This window comes from Pogona vitticeps, chromosome 7 (genome assembly GCF_051106095.1).
Source record: "Pogona vitticeps strain Pit_001003342236 chromosome 7, PviZW2.1, whole genome shotgun sequence".
In the NCBI taxonomy this organism is placed as follows: domain Eukaryota; kingdom Metazoa; phylum Chordata; class Lepidosauria; order Squamata; family Agamidae; genus Pogona; species Pogona vitticeps.
The window spans coordinates 16,194,692-16,211,888 of record NC_135789.1 but is presented as its reverse complement, the minus strand read 5'-3'; the positions used below and the strand labels follow the sequence as shown (position 1 = coordinate 16,211,888).

The following is a 17,197-nucleotide window of genomic DNA, read 5'->3' as shown; positions in this document are numbered from 1 at the left end:
GGTTCCACAATCCCTTCATAAGTTTTTTTTAAGCAAGATCCTTTTTCTCCCTCATCCGTATTTTGATTTTTCAGCACCAATTGGAAAGCCACATCTTGGGTTTTCCTCTACCCTCCTCATCGCTCTTTCCTCTAATGCTGTGTCTGATCATTCTTTCATCAGGCTGATAGAGGGGGCTGGATCATCTGGTTTTGGGGTCATAGGGAAGCTACTGTACTCCTCGAGCCTTTCTGAACATGGAGCAATAGAGGAACGGAACAAAAAGATCAATAAATTGCACTCAGAAGGACCACAATCCATTTACTGGGAAGGCACGTATCCTGGCCTGCTGTCAACTCCTGAGCACAGCTCAGTGGACACCTCTTGTATGTCTCAAAAATAAAAAAATAAAAAAACAAAGCCAAAGGAGAGGAGAGGAGAGAAAAAGCAAACCACCATCTCTCACATTCAGTATAAAATCTCCCTCTGTCTTTCTCGCTCTCTTGGGATATAAATCTGTCATCTTCGCCTCCAGTGCTGGAACAGTTTGATATGAACAATAACAGGGGGAAAAGAGGAGCCCATTTTGTAAAGATTTACAGGCATATGTTCCGAGCCAAGCTGCTCCCTGCTTCCTGTTAAAGGACCTCGGGTCCTCCGCTTCGGATTTTGGGACGACAAACCACCCTTGAATTTCTGCGGATGGAAAGGGAAGAATTTCAAATCTGAAATGAGGAGACGAGGCCACATCTGGTAGCGGTCACAGTCTCCCATCCTAATGCACCGTTTAAATCTTTGCTCTTTCTGGTGCATCAGTTATAGACAAAATTCCAAGCATCCAAAATATATACTGTACAGTATTCCTCCCCTAAACCCTGACCCCTTCCCACCGCCATTTATATTTATTTATTCTTTTATTTTATTTCTACACTACTTTCCTCTCCATCAAGTGACCCACCCAGGGATGGCACCAATGAGAGGCAACATGAGATGGTTGCCTCAGGCGGCAGAGGTTGAGGGGGTGGTAAAAATTATGAATCGCTTCCACTTTGTCAAGATAAAAATAGGAGATTTAAGACAAGCTGTCCAGATGGGAAAGGGTGAAAAAAAAAAGGCTTTCAAACTCGGATGAGGATCTTCTTAAAAATTTGGTTAGATTCCAACCCAAAGACGCAATGAACTGTTTTTTTCCTGTGACTTCTTTGGAAATGAATGAAAGAGGTCCCAGTCAAATTAAAGAGTTTTCCAGCCTGACGTGGACGATGTGATACTTCTGCGCCTTGGAGGCCTTGAAGATATGGAGTCTTGCCGAAATTCTGGACGGTGACTAATGTTTGTAGTTAACCCCGGTCAAAATACAGAGAGATTCAAACCCAAAGCCCGGGAGGTTTAGAGGGACAACTCGGCCCTTTTGAATTTCCTGCCCTAGGGAAGGCGAATGCTGGAGGCGTTCAGAATTGGACCACCGTCTGATGCTTTGATGGGATTCCTTCACAGAGTAAGGGGTTGGACTAGATGGCCTTAAGGGGTCCTTCCAGCGCCATTATTCTATGAAAAAAAAGCACTAACTTTGGGGGAATCCTTAAATGAATAGAGGCACCGAAAGAAAATTCTCTCCTCTCTCTATTTGAAACGGAGTCGTGGAAGAAGTAGGAAGGAGGATGCATTTCCCCCCCCCTCCTGGGCCCGGATGGACAGGCAGATCATCCCCCACCTCCCTCTGACCCTTGCATTCTGCCCCCTAAATTGTATCATTTCATGGGGAAGGGGGATCATGGCCGGCCTTCTAAATGGGTTCTGTGTGCCCCCTTACAAATGATGATCCCCCACTCCAAGGCATATAAAAAAACCCAGCTGCCTATGTATATACATCTGGGGGGGGGGGAGACTTCCCACCCACCCCCATCCATTCAGCCCCCTTTCTCTCCATCTTCCTTCCCACCCCCAACCCCCCTCTTCTGAGATTAATTGCTATTCCCGTCAGATCCCGGTTGCTAATGAACCCGGCTGCGAGAAAAGAATCCCCCATTCATGCCTTAATGACTTCGTTGCAGCTGGGGTCTCTGATGGTGGAGAAATGGGGAGGGGGATTAAAATATACATGATACTTTCTCTCAACACCCCCCTCCCCTTCTACCAGTCTCCTCCAGTACCTCGAACTGGAGAAAAAAAGCCCACCTGGTACAGGGGCAGGAATCGGAGCAAAAACAACAGCGTCATTATAAACCCATCATAACCCAGCCAATTCCCTCTAAATTCGATTTTCTTCTACAGAAGAGATCAGAAAAATTACAGCTGTTAAAAACATCCATCAGCTTCTTTATCTTTTCTTTTAAGGAGCAAGGGGAGAAGACGGATCTGGGCACCCGCCAGAATCACTAATCCAATCGGAGCCATTCCAGACCAGCTTGGGAAAGGTCCGAATGGAAATTCAGTTCTGGGGTACATTTACAACCGAATTTAGTTCTACCGATTGTACTGACCGGCAAGCGCCATCTCTTTTCAAAGAGCCCCAGGACATTCTAGGGTTTGCCTCCTCCGTCACTGTATCTTCACAACGGCCCTGCAAGGCCAAGAAAGCAAGTGACTGGACCCCAAAAATCATCCAATGAGTGAGGACTTGAACCCAGATCTCACCCTTTCTGGCCCAGCCCTTGAATCAACTGCATGGACACTGGATCTTTTCACGCTTCCAGAGCTGTCAACTTGTGGTCTATAATCTCTAAGTGGTTCCCACTAGGAGTAAATAGAAAAGCAATATATATTTTTTTAAAGAGAGCCTAAAACACTTCTAAAGTGATGAATAATTCACTTTAAACAAACTCACCAATCAATGCAGTGAAAATAATTATCGGGGGAGGGGAGACCACAAATTGTTCAAGTCAGTCTCCATGGGTTTGGTCCTTCCTTTTGACCTTCGGCTTGCTTCTTCGTCCTCCTCACTCACTCTTTAATCCTGACTCCTGGTTTGTCCTTCAGGGTTGGCTCACCCCTCAACTCTGCCTCCTGGTTTTCATTTGGGTTTGGGTTCTGGTTTGTTTCTTAAGCTTTCCACCCATCCCATTGCTTCTGATGGTTGGTTGACGTCACAGTTCTGGGCCAGTAGGTCCTCAACATCATCTGGCTGGCTTTCAAAGCCTACTTCTCAACTCAACCTCCCAGGAAACCTGGTTTTTAATTCCTTTCTGTCCTGACTTCTGGCTCGCCTCCTGGGACTCCATTCACTCCATTCCATCTCGCTCCCCATCACCCAGTCCTGAACAAGGACCTCCTGAGGAGGCCAGCTTGGTCTTCTATGGCAGTGGCTTCCAACCTTGAGATCTCCAGATCTCCCAGAAGCCTTCGACACCAACAGGGCTGGCTAGAATTTCTGGGAGTTGCCGTCCAAAAACCACCCAAGGGCCCAAGGTTGTGAAACATCGGGAAGGTCCATTCTGAAGTGCATGTGTGTGGTAGGGGAACATCTCCTAATTTCCTTAAGGGTGTCATCAAAGAATGGTTTGGATTAAAACATTTCCTGTTGAGAGCAGGTAAATTTGTCCTTCCAACCCTCTAAACCATCATCAGATCCATCCATCGATCCATTGATCCTTCCTTCCTTCCTTCCTTTCCATCCATCCATCCACCCATCCATCCATCATCAGTTCCTTCCTTCCTTCCTTCCTTCCTTCCTTCCTTCCTTCCTTCCTTCCTTCCTTCCTTCCTTCCTTCCTTCCTTCCTTCCTTCCTTCCTTCCTTCCTTCCTTCCTTCCTTCCTTCCTTCCTTCCTTCCTTCCTTCCATCCATCCATCCATCCATCCATCCATCCATCCATCCATCCATCCATCCATCCATCCATCCACCCATCCATCATCAGTTCCTTCCTTCCTTCCTTCCTTCCTTCCTTCCTTCCTTCCTTCCTTCCTTCCTTCCTTCCTTCCTTCCTTCCTTCCTTCCTTCCTTCCTTCCTTCCTTCCTTCCTTCCTTCCTTCCTTCCTTCCTTCTACTCACTTCATTTTGCCCCCCAACCCAATGAAATATCCCCATCAAACTTCGACTTGGGACCTGTAACAGAGAAATGGCTCTCATCATCCAACGATCGGCGAAGGTACTGGGGGGACCGTCCCCTTCCGAGACTTAGCGAGGCCTTTACGATTCAACTGACCTTTGGATAGAATAATTCGGCGGAGCAGAATGAGACAAAAATGGCAATTTGATTCACCAAATGAAGACCCTTAGCGCCCTTGCCAGCTCTCTGTGGGACTTCGTGAGCACCTTTGTGGCTTGGGAGCCAAAGGCTTATTCCCCTGTTTCCCTCTTTTCCCCAAACCCTACAGTGGCACATCTCACCGAAAAAGCACATCTCACCGAAAAGCCCACAAACACCACCACCCCTCTGCCAAAAAAAATATCTCATCTCGTCCAGGCATTTGTCTTCATGAGCGAAAGGGCCAGACATGAGTGATCGTCTGCCACTCCGTGCTCGAAAACAGTGAGAAATGTTGGGCGCCCACACGCCGTAGATGAGGGATATTACGGGGGACCCTTTTGGCCTCCGTCTCTGCAGCTCGAGGAGAGGAAACGAGCAATGACCGAGCAAAATTGGGTGCAGGAGGCACTCTCGAGAAGGAGGGAGACCAAGAACAACAGAGACCCACGACTTGAATGTTGATCAAAATTTGGTTCGGTTCCCGTTCCGCGCAATCACGTTACCTCCGACTCAAGGCGAACCCACGAACGGGTGACCTCAGGATGTCCTGCCAATCACAGCCCTGCTCGGCTCTCATCGATGCAAAAGTCGTGGTTTCCTTTAAGGAGCGGGTCCATCTCCTGTTGGGCCTTCCTCTTTCATTTATTTATTCATTTACTGGATTTCTATCCCACTCATCTAGACCAAAGGATTCCTCTTTTCCCCTCCGCACTTCCGACTTCTCCTGTATTATCCTCTCTTCCAGGGAATCCTGCCTTCTCAGGATGGGCTTGGACAGTTTTGCCTCCCAAGAGAGTTCAGGCTTGGTTGGATCTAGGACCCACTCGTTTGCCTTTCTGGCCGTCCGAAGCTCTCCTCCAGCATCACATTTCGAACAAATCAGTGTCGTCTGTCCCCTGTCCCGTTTGCCCCGATTGTGCTTCCCCTTAAAATCCTGTTTTCTCAGGAAAATTTGATCACGAGGCGTAATTTGCATCTGTAATCTGCAATGATTGTTTTACAGGAAATAATGTTCCCCCGACCTTCTTCTACTGGCTTGGGTTCACATGTATTCATTCCGGCGTTTAGGATCTGGAAACATGGGGGCACTTTTTGGTCCAGGGATGTTTTGGGGAGGCTTGGGAAGGGCCATGGGGCTGGGAGAATCAGCTCCCAGCTGTCGTCCCTGCAGGCTGGACAAGTCGGATCGGAGCATAGCCGAGGCAACAGAGAAACATCAAGACCGGCCTTCATGAGGACTAGAAGCTTAGTATGTCTTCTTGAACCAACAGGAAGGTAAAAGCTCTGGGGGACACCCCTGTTCTAACGTCTTGACTTGTGGAGGTCCCAAAGAATCACTCCAAGGGGGCACAATCCTGCAGTTAGTTTTGCCACACTACCCCTCTTCTCAAGCCGACAGAGTTCTCTTTGGAGCCTGTCCACCGTTCGAATCCTGAATCCGCCTCTATTTTAAAAAAAAGAGAGACGTGTTTTCTTGAGTATTCAAATTCTTGTTTGTTGTTTCTAAAATGTGAATCCTCGTGGAAGTGCTAATTTCAGTAAGGAATGTACAAGATCCTGGGGAAGACCAGAGGAGAACAGCAAGCGGTGCAATAGGACCAGCTTCCTGAGGTGTGAGTGTGAGGTTGTTATTTGGGTTTTGCTGGTCTCTTTGTTTTCCTGGAAATTAATTATTCTGCCTCCCTCGCCACTCGGCACACTTTACTGCCTGAACACCACTGGGAGATCAGATTGGGTATCTTCCCCTCTGGCTTCTTCTCTGCCGCTTAGCAAAATCAAGAAGAGAAAAGAGGAGCGGCGGGTGGGGAGCAGAGGAAGAAAGGCAGAGAAGAACAAAGAGACAGAAAAACACACAGATTCCAGGCCTTGTCAGGCTCTTGCCTTCTTCCCCAGCCCCCCAACCCCAGCACCTTGTGGATTAAGGCGAGAAGGGGATGGCCGCAGGTGGGAGCGGCTGCCCTGGATGTGAAGGAATGGGTCAGGGGGAACCGAGGTGAGTCTTGGGGGCCAGGGAGGCGAGAAGGAGGGGAGGTCAAGAGTGAGAGGTGGGGCCTTTGGCCAAAGGGGAGATCAGCCGTGGGAGGGAGGGAGGGGAGGAAGGAAGGAAGGAAGGAAGGAAGGAAGGAAGAGAAGGAAGGAAGGAAGGAAGGAAGGAAGGAAGGAAGGAAGGAAGGAAGGAAGGAAGGAAGGAAGGAAGGAAGGAAGGAAGGAAGGAAGGAAGGAAGGAAGGACTCTGAGGATGGATGGATGGATGGATGGATGGATGGATGGATGGATGGATGGATGGATGGATGGATGGATGGATGGAGGAGGTAAGCTTCCTCCATCCATCCATCCATGGATAGATGGATAGAAGGAAGGAGGTGACAAGGGAGAGAAGGAGCTGATGAAGGAAGGAAGGAAGGAAGGAAGGAAGGAAAAGGAAGGAAGGAAGGAAGGAAGGAAGGAAGGAAGGAAGGAAGGAAGGAAGGAAGGAAACTGATGATGGATGGATGGATGGATGGATGGATGGAGGGAGGGAGGGAGGGAGGGAGGGAGGGAGGGAGGGAGGAAGTAAGCTTCCTCCATCCATCCATCCATGGATAGATGGATAGAAGGAAGGAGGTGATGAGGGAGAGAAGGGAGCTGATGAAGGAAGGAAGGAAGGATGGATGGATGGAAGGATGAAGGAAGGATGGAAGGAATCTGTGCCTCCTTGCTGACCCTGGAGAGAGCTCCTCTGACTGAGTTTTGGGTCCTCCACAAGGCCAGTGGTCTTGTGAGCTGACCTTGATCCGGTATGGGGTTGGCCGTTCTCACGTCTCCCAAGGCAGAGGCCCCTTTGCCTACAACAACATGTGCTACATTGTGGGTGCCAGTGAGAAAACCACGATTCTTCTAAAGAAGAGTTTAAACAGCAAGGCCCTGCTTCTCATCTGGAGGCGTTGACCAGAGGACCTGTGGGTTGGCTGTCTGTCTCTGCAACCCAGACAACTCCTCATGGGGATGATGGACCACATCACCGTTCCTGGATCCTCCTTTGACAGCATCCTTCTCTTTCCATCCAAATTGGGTTGGTGGTCCTTCAAAAGCAGGACATATTCTGAAAGAGGACTCCCCCCCAGGCCATCCTGTTTAAATAGAGGACTGTCCTTCTGCACAAGAGGACACCAGACCCAGCAGCTTGGGTACCACCAACTCCTATAGGTTATGGTCCTCCCAAAATCTGGCTGAAATGAAGGTTCATCTCATCGGCTCGCTCTAAGAGCTTTTGACAGAAGAGTGAACGCAGATCCTTTTGCCTCCCGATGAGGGGATTTTGGGTGTTGGGAGTCCTCAAGGATCACATTCCTAAGGGGGATGCTGGATATTGTAGTCCCTTTTCTCTTCCATTGGCAGTCTTTTGGAAATGCACTGTGCCAAAACTTTCCGCAAATCACAGAGGGAAGGGAAATCACCCACGAACCAGTAGTCTTGTCATCAGAAACTTCTCCATCTGAATCATGTTCTTTTTAAAGAAACGGATGACCTACTTCAGTGCCGGTTTGAAGGTGCTGAGCCTCTTTTTAAAAAAAAAAAAAAAATTAAATAAATAAAGTAAAATCCGTGCCGGTTTCTTGAGGGGTGTTTCCATCTCGAGATTTTAGGAATGGAAGTTGAAATGAGTTGCACCGAGGTCACCCCTGTCTAGCGTCGCATCCTGTCCTTTCCAAAAAATAAAATAAAATAAATGAAGAAATCGGAGAGTTATTGACCAGTTTCCGAAAAAGTGAACTGAAAGAAAACAATAATCTCACCCATTGCTGTTGACCCAATTCAAGAGGGATGGTTATTCCCAGCCTGGAGAAGACAGCATGATATATAACTTTTAAGATGTTTGACTTTTTTAAAAAGGGTCATTTGAATTAAAAGCAAAACTCAAGGAAGCAGATGCCAGACTTTGAGAACTCAAAAACCCTGGATATTGATAGATAAATATATCTGTTTCAGTCTCTCCCAGTTCCAAGCTTTTAACAAGCCTTCAATACTTGATCAGCTTTGGTCAACCTTTAGCCAAAGGTGGGCTGAAATTCTCCGATCCCTCGTTTGATGGCACTCTAACAATTAGACTGTTAGATCTATCCAGGGAGCGCCAGTGTAGGGCAGGCTTAGCGGTGCCCTTAGAAGCTCAGTCAGTGACCTGTCTTGTTAGAGGAACGTAGGCAGTTGGGTGAGGAAAACCCCAGGTTTTCCCACAAGAGACCAGTGAGGTCTGAAAGATGTTGGTGTGGTTAGGTGCTACCTGCTGGCTTCTATCTTGTGGCAACCCTAATGGATGAGCCACCTGCAGAAGGTCCCGTCCTCAGCAGCCCTGCTCAACAATTGTGAACTCAAATGTCGTGGTTTCCTCAAGGGGAGTCCATTCATTCTCACCTTTGGGTTTCCTCTTTCCCTGCTGCCATCCACCTTCCCTTGGTTATATTTTGATGGGATCTGAAGATTCTCAGTATTTGGAGCACCACAGCCATTTCCTGCCTTCTTCTAAAGCCTGTTGTCATTCCACAGAGCCCGGCCACAGGCTTAACTCAGAAGTATCGCCTTATGAATGTCGTGAAACTTACTCCCAGGTAAATAATATATACAGGGTTGCCACCTGTTTTCCCCTTTCCCTCCCTTTCTAAGCCACTAAGTTAAAAACACTTTCTGGGGGTCAGAAAAGGAAAATATTCTAAATCTCTTCCATCCTAAGGGGAATGGCCCAAGGATGATGGGAAACGTAATGTGTCAGCCTCTGGAGCCCCACGGCCTTCTTCTAAGGCTTGATGACTGGAAGCCAGGATCAAAGTCTTCGGAGCTCATATTGTTGTTCGATATTATCCGGGGAGGGAGGGTATCGGTGGCCTCCCTGCCCCAGCGGAAAACCCACAAACACCCTTGCCAGCTGCAAGAGCTAATAATAATAATAATAATAAAAAAGACAGAGAGACAGCTCCCCCCCCCCCCCCCCGGTGCTGAAACCTGGAACAATAACGGGGCTCGGATGTGCCTCGGATAAAAAAAGGAGCCAGAAACTAAGCCGGATTTGATGCCCAGGAAAAAAGAGAGGGGGGGGGAGAGAGAAAGCCTATACAATGAGTCAGGAAGAGAAGGACGTCTTTTCTATAGGATTTGGGGGAAGCGAGGAGGGGACGAACCTCCTATGGAAATGAATAGGGGGCTTCTTTCCCATCCGAACGGCTGCCAAAACTGGGCAGAAAGAGCGTCTTTCTCTATTCTTGTATTAATAATCACCGTCTTTCTTTCCCGACAGCCGTTGTGGTTCAGGACAGGCCGAGAGTGATCCGGTTACAATTTGGTGACTGGTTACTGATACCGAAAAGGAAATTTTAAGAAGTCCCCCTCCCTCCACAATATATCCTATATCCTGGACTTGAATCCCACCCTCTGCGCTTCCTTTGCTTTTTTGTTTTTTGTCAGCATCAGATACCCATCGTCCCCTAAACCTCGAAGGCGGCAAGAAGCATTTTCAGTGACCCACGTTGGCTAAGAAAATGGCTTAAAATAATTCTCTGCAAGACATTGCGTGATTTTTGTTTTCATTTTTAAAAGCCGTATCTGCCCCCCGTCTGAAAACCTCTGCACGGTGTACTACGAATCCCATGCTGGGGGACATTGGGCGCTGTAGTCCCCTCAGGCATGGCACAAGAGTGAATCCTGAAAAAGTGATTAGTATTTCATTTTATTATTTTTATTGTGAGTTTCCTTAATTTTATTTATGGAAAATAACGTGTTGCCATTATTTGTTGCTCTGTTTCCGAAAGTATCTTCGTGAATTCCCTCCCCCCTTTTTTTCATTACTTTGGCAGTGGTGGTGGGAAATGGAGCCCCCTTGGGTTTTGAGCCGAACTTTCCAGCTGTTCTCCATGCTGCAGAAGCTCAGGTTCAGGTTAAAACCCAGCAAGGACATCAGAGCCCCGCTGCCACAGTCAATTTTTTTTTTTACAAACCAATAGACATACTGCAAAGACCATGTGGGGGGCAGGGAAGGAACGAAGCTGTTTTTAAGACGAGGGGTCTCCTAGGCATGCACAGAGTGCATCTCCTGAATAATCTCATGGAACGAGAAGAAAGCCTTCCAGATGATATGAACCTCACCACTTTCTGGGATTTCTTTAATAATTATTCAGTGTGATAGCCTGTCTTCCTCCTGCGAGCGTAGCCAACCCTCCCCATCATCTGCTCATACGACAGCCCTACGAGGTAGGCCAGGCCGAGGCCAAACCAGAGAAAGCACCACCCAGCATTCCCCGAAATTGAGTTTTTCCAGTTCGGAACTTGAACCCAGACCTCTCAAACCCCACCTCGGCCCTCGAACCCTTCAAAGTCCCCCCCCCCGGGTCCCCAGTTAACCCAACTGGACAGTGACCCCCAATTTTTCCCCAAAAAGGGGGTCCAGCTCTCCATCCTATCTTTTTGGCCTCGAAGGGGAAATCTGGGTCTCTCGTGTGCCAGAGTCTCCATCCCAGGATGGTTTTTTTTATCAGGAGGTGACTGTCTCTGAAAGAGGGGGGGTGTTGAAAAGAGAGAGAAAGAGAGACGGGGAGAGAGAGAGACCCTTAAGGCGCATGCGCTGGAACCCCTCCCTCCTACCAGCCAGTTCTTGTAACCCCATCTATCAGCTGCAGCTCTGCATGCCGGCTTTTTTTCCTGCTGAATCGCAGGTGGAGGGGGGGAAAAAGGGAGGGGAAGGAAGAGAGAAACCTAGACCCCTCTTCTATTTTCTCCTTCCCCCTTCCCAAAAAGAGGGCTCCCCTGTTTGCTTGGATCTGGGTTCCCCCCCCCTCCATGGAGGAGCTGGCCAGAGGGGCCCCCCCCGCCTCTCCCCAATCCCCCCTAAGCCGGGCACCCCCTTTGTTCACCAAGCCTTGGGCTAGGATTGGTTCCCGGCAGCCCCTTCCCCTGGCTCCCCCTTTGCAGGGGAAGCTACCCAAGGGGGCCGCCCCCCTCTCATCACCCCCTTACCCACCTTTGGGAAGGGAGAAGGAGCCCCTCTCCGCTCGGGCATTCGGGGTGCGCCAGTCTTTCTCTGACTGCTGCTTGGAAAGGGTGGAAAGAAATCTCTGCACGGGTGGCAGAGGTCATGAATTCCTGTGGACCCCTGAAAAAAAAAAAGAGAGAGACATCCCAGGTAAGAACATGCTTGTTTATTCCCCCCCCCCCCTCCCAAAATAAAACTTCTTCGGAAATCATTGTTGATTTCCCCACCCTGTCTTGGTTTCCTCCCCAACCTTCAATCTCCCTCTGGAGGGAGGGGGAAAAAAACCCTCTTACTGGTATGGCATGGACCTGACACCCACCCCTGCCCGAAATAGGATTTTAGACTCTCTGCATCTTCCCCCCCCCCCTTCTCTAACCTTTTCTTCTTCTTTTAAGCCCAGAAGAATCCTTGCTGATCCCTCAAAGTGGAAAGGGATATGCATGGGTGGGTGTGGGAAGAGAGAAGGGGTTTACTGAGGCTGGGGGGGGGGGGAAGAGAGAAATGATGGCTAAAGAAGAGATATTGAGCTTTGGGGGAGAAAATCTGGTCCTGTTTGGTGTCCGATGAGGGTCCCACAAAATCCCCTCCGAAATATAGTCTTTGGGAGGTGGGGGGGGTTGTGTGACTGTAATGATGCATCCTCTTGTCAGTTTCATTGCTGTGAAACTGACTAGCGGTGTATGGCTTTGTTTTCTGGCTTGGCTATTCCGTTGGAAAAAAAAAGGAGAGAGAAATGCTTTGAGGGGGATTTTTTTTGGGGGGGGTAGAGATGTAGATGGTTATTTTCCCTCTCTCTGTCTCTCTTTCCACAGGCTGGAGGGGGGGGAAAAGAATTCTCAGTGAGGTCATGACAGGGAAAGGAAGAGTATTCAAGAAGGAAGGAGGGAAAGAGCGAGAGAGCGAGAGAGTGAAAGAGCGAGAGAGAGAGAGAGAGAGAGAGAGAGAGAGAGAGAGAGAGAGAGAGAGAGAGAGAGAGAGAGACCAAAAGAATCTTTACTCGGACGGGTTTGAAATCCACCTAGGGATGGACAGTTTTCCAGATTTCCCCCCCCCCCCAAAAAAAGAGAGTACGGGGGAAAGAATCGTGTGCCTGAAAGCAATCCCAATGAGATAGAAAGGGGGGAAGGAAAGAAGCTGGCTGGAACCAAGAGGGGGGGTTGTCTTAAAAAAACGGATTCAAGCGGGCACAAAAACCTGCCTTTGAGAGAGCAGCTAGATCGAAAGGGGGGGGGGTTGATAAGAAAGGAAATTTAGGGGGTCCATGAGGCAGAGGCTCAGGCATAAGTTCTCAGGAAGGCATGGAGGGGGGGGCAGTTTAGGGGCCCAAGGGGGGGAAGGAAGGGGCAAGAATCAGAGGTTGGACTTGATCCTGGTGGGCCAAGAATGAGAAAAGTCCCTCTCAGAGAGAGCACCAGCTGGGGGTGGGTGGCCCCCAAGCTGGGGAAGATACTGGGAGCAGACTCCATGCGGTCGTCATCTTCATCATCATCATCGTTGTTATGATCATTAGCTTAGACTTATTTCTCAACAGGGGTGGTGATGGACCGAAAGGTCAAGCCGTAAACATTACCCGCCAAATCCCAACCATCCACCGGTCAAGAGGGCATGTTTTCACCATTGTTATTGTTGCTATGACTCTTTATTGTTGTGATTGTTATTACAACACTTACAAATGACATCCTGGGAAGGGATGAAGTGTTGTTATCATCCTCCTAGAATGAGAGAACAGTGATGGTGATGATGAATCATAGAATAATATGACGTTTGGACTCAGAACAGGCTAGGGGCCACCGTTAGTAATATCACTGAAGCAAAATTGCTGTGAATAACAAGGGACCAAAACAGCACCAGCATCATCCATCCATCCATCCATCCATCCATCCATCCATCCATCCATCCATCCATCCATCCATCCATCCATCTCTCTCTCTCTCTCTCTCTCTCTCTCTCTCTCTTCCACTATTAATATTTGTGAGCATATGACCTGTTTCACTCATTCAATTATTTCTGTGAAGCATTATTTATGCACGGAATTATGGAAAGAAAAAACTGGACCCGATTTGGTATTCTTTACCTGCTCTTCAATCATAGGTGATGACGGTGGCCTTTAATCTTTGCTAATGAACGGAAGGATTCTCTGAGCACTGTGGGATGTGCAGGGAGGGAGAGCTAGTAGATTACCCTGATCTGCAATGGGGGGAATCCACCTCAGGAAATGTATTTATCTGTTTTATTACTTTAATTTATCTACTCCTCCAATAGTGCCAAGAAAGGAGATCGCCAAGTTTTGCAGGGGTGAAAGGCAATTAATATCATTGTTATGATGTTGTTAAAGTTGTTACTATAGAGTCGGTTTTTCTTGGCCCCAAAGGAGAAAATCCTGTGGTCCTCCCCCCCCCCCCTGCATTTGTAAAGAGAAATGCATGAAGCTTAGACTGAAGAAAGAGGAGCAAGTTAAGCCAATGTTCGGCCTAAAAGCCGGATTAGGCTGCATACTTCCCTGAACCTCTGGTTATATATCTCTGGGTTCCCCTTCCTTGGTCTCCCTTCGGGGTGACCCTAGGTTGAACAATCTTGGCTGAGCCAGGGCGAGGAAAATGATATTGTGGTCCCCCTTTGGTTGGTTTGGTTGGCATCAACCTTTGGGATTATTGTTTTCTCTCTTTTTCTCCAAAATATCCATCATCCACCATGGTTTTGTGATGCTGGCTGTCTCTGGTAGCCTGGATAAGCAAAAGCAGGGGTGTAGGTTTCCTCTGCTAAACGATCTCTCCTGGTAGCCGTTACTCTAAATATCATGGTGCAGACATCTTTTACAGCTTTTTAAATGAAGAAAACCCTGTTTTCTTTTGCTGCACCATCGGCAATTGATTGAGCAGCCTTCCCCACGGAACTAGCTGTATTGGGCTACAAACCCCCATCATCCCCTGTCCGGGGATTATAAACACCCCCCCCCCAGAGTGCAACTTGATTGGTTCAGGCTGTGATTGAGCTGCCGTCCTCGAAGGATAAGAACCATAGTGGTGAAATTGGCTTATCTTCTACCTGGAATACTCTGTATTTAGAGGCTAAAATCCTATTAGTTATCTCTGTAAACCTTACGGAAATGGTGTAAGTTTTGGGGGCAACTGGTCCCAAGTTAAGCTATAGGTTTAGCCAATTCACACAAACCAGCTCACCCTGACTTCTGAATGGGTGGCAGAGTCACCCTGTGACACCAGTATAAAACTGAGAACAAGATCTGATCCATGGGATAACAGAATGATAAAGCCAGAAGGGACCCTAAAGGTCATCTAGTCCAACCCACTTGCTAAGGCATCCTCGGAAACCCAATTTTTAACCACAGATCCCCTGGATCTGTCAGTTCCAATCCAAGCCTCTGTTTTCCCAGTGCTGGTTTCTTTTCTGTGTCTTTATTCCGTGTGAAGTTGTTTTTTTCCATCTGGGTACAGTTTCCATATTTATAAAGTTCCGACCTCCAACTTAAGTTTGCAGCAGTTGGTTGGAAGTGTCATTCACGCAGCACCTCACCCTCAGATCATTTTCTTTCTCTTATCACTGACACAATTAATCCAGAAATTAAAGACAGGAAAATGCCGGGTATCAGCATTCAGAGGGCGAGCCCGGTTATTCAATTTTTACGAATTTTGTGGCACCTTTAACTTTAATTTTAGCATGACCTTTCCTAGCTGACAGCCCTGTTTCTGAGATAACTGGAGTGCCATATTATTGATTATTCATTTATTTAAAGCGTTTCTGCTCTGCGTTGCTCCCCAAAGAGTTTCAGAGTTTTGATATTCTGTCCTCTCTGTGGGAGAAAGAACCGCCTCTGAGTTCATGCAAAGATAAAGAAATATCTTTAAAAGTGCAGTGAAACGTTTTGCCTTTATATTCCCCCTGAATCTACAAGTTTTAGATACAAACGGTTTGGTAGACCTTCCCTGTGCCACCGCAGTCTATCTTTTAATGCCGTTCTCTTGTGGCTCAAGAAGGGAAGAAGAGGAAAACGGCTGGTTCTGTTGCACGCTAGTGCCAGGAATGTAAGGGGTGTGTTAGCCCACACACGTGTAGGTGTAAAAGAGCTGTGGATGTCAAAGGCACACCTGGCTTGATTTCCAGATGGTTCTCTTTGGCACACCAGCTGTGCTCCTTCTGGGATAAATCGAATGCCGGTCACCGCCACTCAGACTTTGATGCCACGTCTCGGCTGAAACGCGGCGACGTCTCCTACGACGGGAGGAAATGGGCTTTGAAGAGCATTCAGGAATGACAGCCGGCATCAGCCGTCACTGCCAGACTGGTGTCAGGGGGATCGGTGATTTAGAAATAGCACTAGGATGATGTTTGATCTCTACTGGCAAACATTTCTTTTCAGGCTGGTTATAACAACTGGGTGCTGTTCCCTTTCCCCCCAAGGCTGATAGCAAGGGAGCTGCACATCCCCTGTGGGCTCATGTCTGAACTTTAAAAGAGCTCTCCAAGTCGCTGGACCTTTTCACTGATGGATTCAGCACCATGGAGAGCGCAGGAAAGCACACAGAGGTTCTCCAAACCTCTGAACCTTTTTGGGCGGATATGGCCGGGCACTTTGAATGAGTCAAGTTCGGGTGATAACCGGCGCGGCTGCTCTCTCCCCTCTGTAAAACCAGAGGCATCTGTTTCCAGCCTTTGCCTCTCCTCCCTGCTGCCTTTTGTGTTCCCACTGTTGTGTTTCAAACGCACGTCGGATGTCGCAGAGACCTGGCTGGCCAAGGTGCGGGTGGGGTTGCCTGGACTTTTCAAAATCTTGGCTTCAGCCTCACCGAAACACGCCTTGTTTTTTGGCTCGCTGTGTCACTCTTGCAAACAAACCTGTGAGATACACCAGGCATTGAGAAAGAGAGAGAGAGTGTGTAGTTTAATTCCAGGTAATCCAGTGTATTTGCTGGTATGCAGATGAGTAGATAGGATAGAGAGAATGTGAGGACTGATGGATCGGTTGAATGCACCTTTTTCTCGGGATCAGGAGGAGACTGCCCAAACCAGAGGGGCTGATATTGAAATCAACACCTTTCCGCTCAAAGTTTCTGAAGTCAAATTTGGCTATGTTCTTACCTACCCGAAACCGGCCTTCAGCTGGAGTCGCTGAAGGTGTGCTTGAAATCTGCTTAAATCCAGTTTCAGCCTCTTCAGAACCAAGGACAGCTCCTGAAAAACAGACAGGCTTGGATAGAACGGAGTCTAAAGTGGAAGGTCAGGGATTGAGGGTCAAATCCTGCATCACACATGAAAGTTGATTGCATTTCTTCCTCTTACAACAGAAGAGCGCTTGGCCTGTGGTTTTGAGAAAACCAAGGTCTACTTTCAGGAAAGGATTTTTAAAAAACATTTTTCGAAACTGTTTCATAACAACTTTAAGGTATTCTAAAATATTTTGGCAGCCCAGATGGGTAAAAAAAAAAAAGCAATATGACATCCTAGATAAATAAATAAACATTATCCTTCTGGAGATGCACACTTTTCAATGCTAGCTGCCTGAAACATCAGAACTGCAGACGAATCCTGCACAAACCCCAGAGGACTACCTGAAAAAAAAACAGCAAGAAAATTTGCCTGGTGCAGGTTGAGGTAAATTCAAGTTCAGATAAACCAACCATCTTTTCCTGTTCAGGGAGCACCGCTTCAAAATATGGAATCAGCATTCCATGTTGCAAGGTCTTGAGTCTTCCTAGAGCGGAATTAACTGCAAACTCTAAAGTCATACCAAAGTTTTGCAGCCGTTGAGAGGGGATCCCAAATTGGATGTCTGTTGGTTAACAAAGCTCTTCTGCGGCCACTTTAGTACAAATTTGAGGCCAGTCTTTGAGAGAAATGAGAGGATCAAGGTAGTGGCAGTGAAACAAAGTATTTGCACGGTTTCTGACTCTCCGTTCAGTCGGTCAGATGGGAAGTGCCCAGATGGCCACTGGCAATTAAAACTGGGTTTCGCTTTAATTTGCAATCAAGGCGTCCGCTGGCTAATTGCGCCAATTCATCAATGGAGCCCTTCCAGC

At 47.9% G+C, this 17,197-nt stretch overlaps 1 protein-coding gene across 2 annotated transcripts in view; it reads left to right on the top strand.

The window, feature by feature from the left end:
- The first annotated feature begins 10,784 nt into the window (after positions 1–10,784).
- NCAN (neurocan) overlaps positions 10,785–17,197 on the top strand; it is a 44,723-nt gene continuing 38,310 nt past the window's right edge. For both annotated transcript variants that reach the window (XM_020814285.3, XM_020814287.3), the window contains exon 1: positions 10,785–11,315. The gene's annotated coding sequence lies outside the window, so the exon portion shown is untranslated. The remainder of the gene's footprint in view (positions 11,316–17,197) is intronic.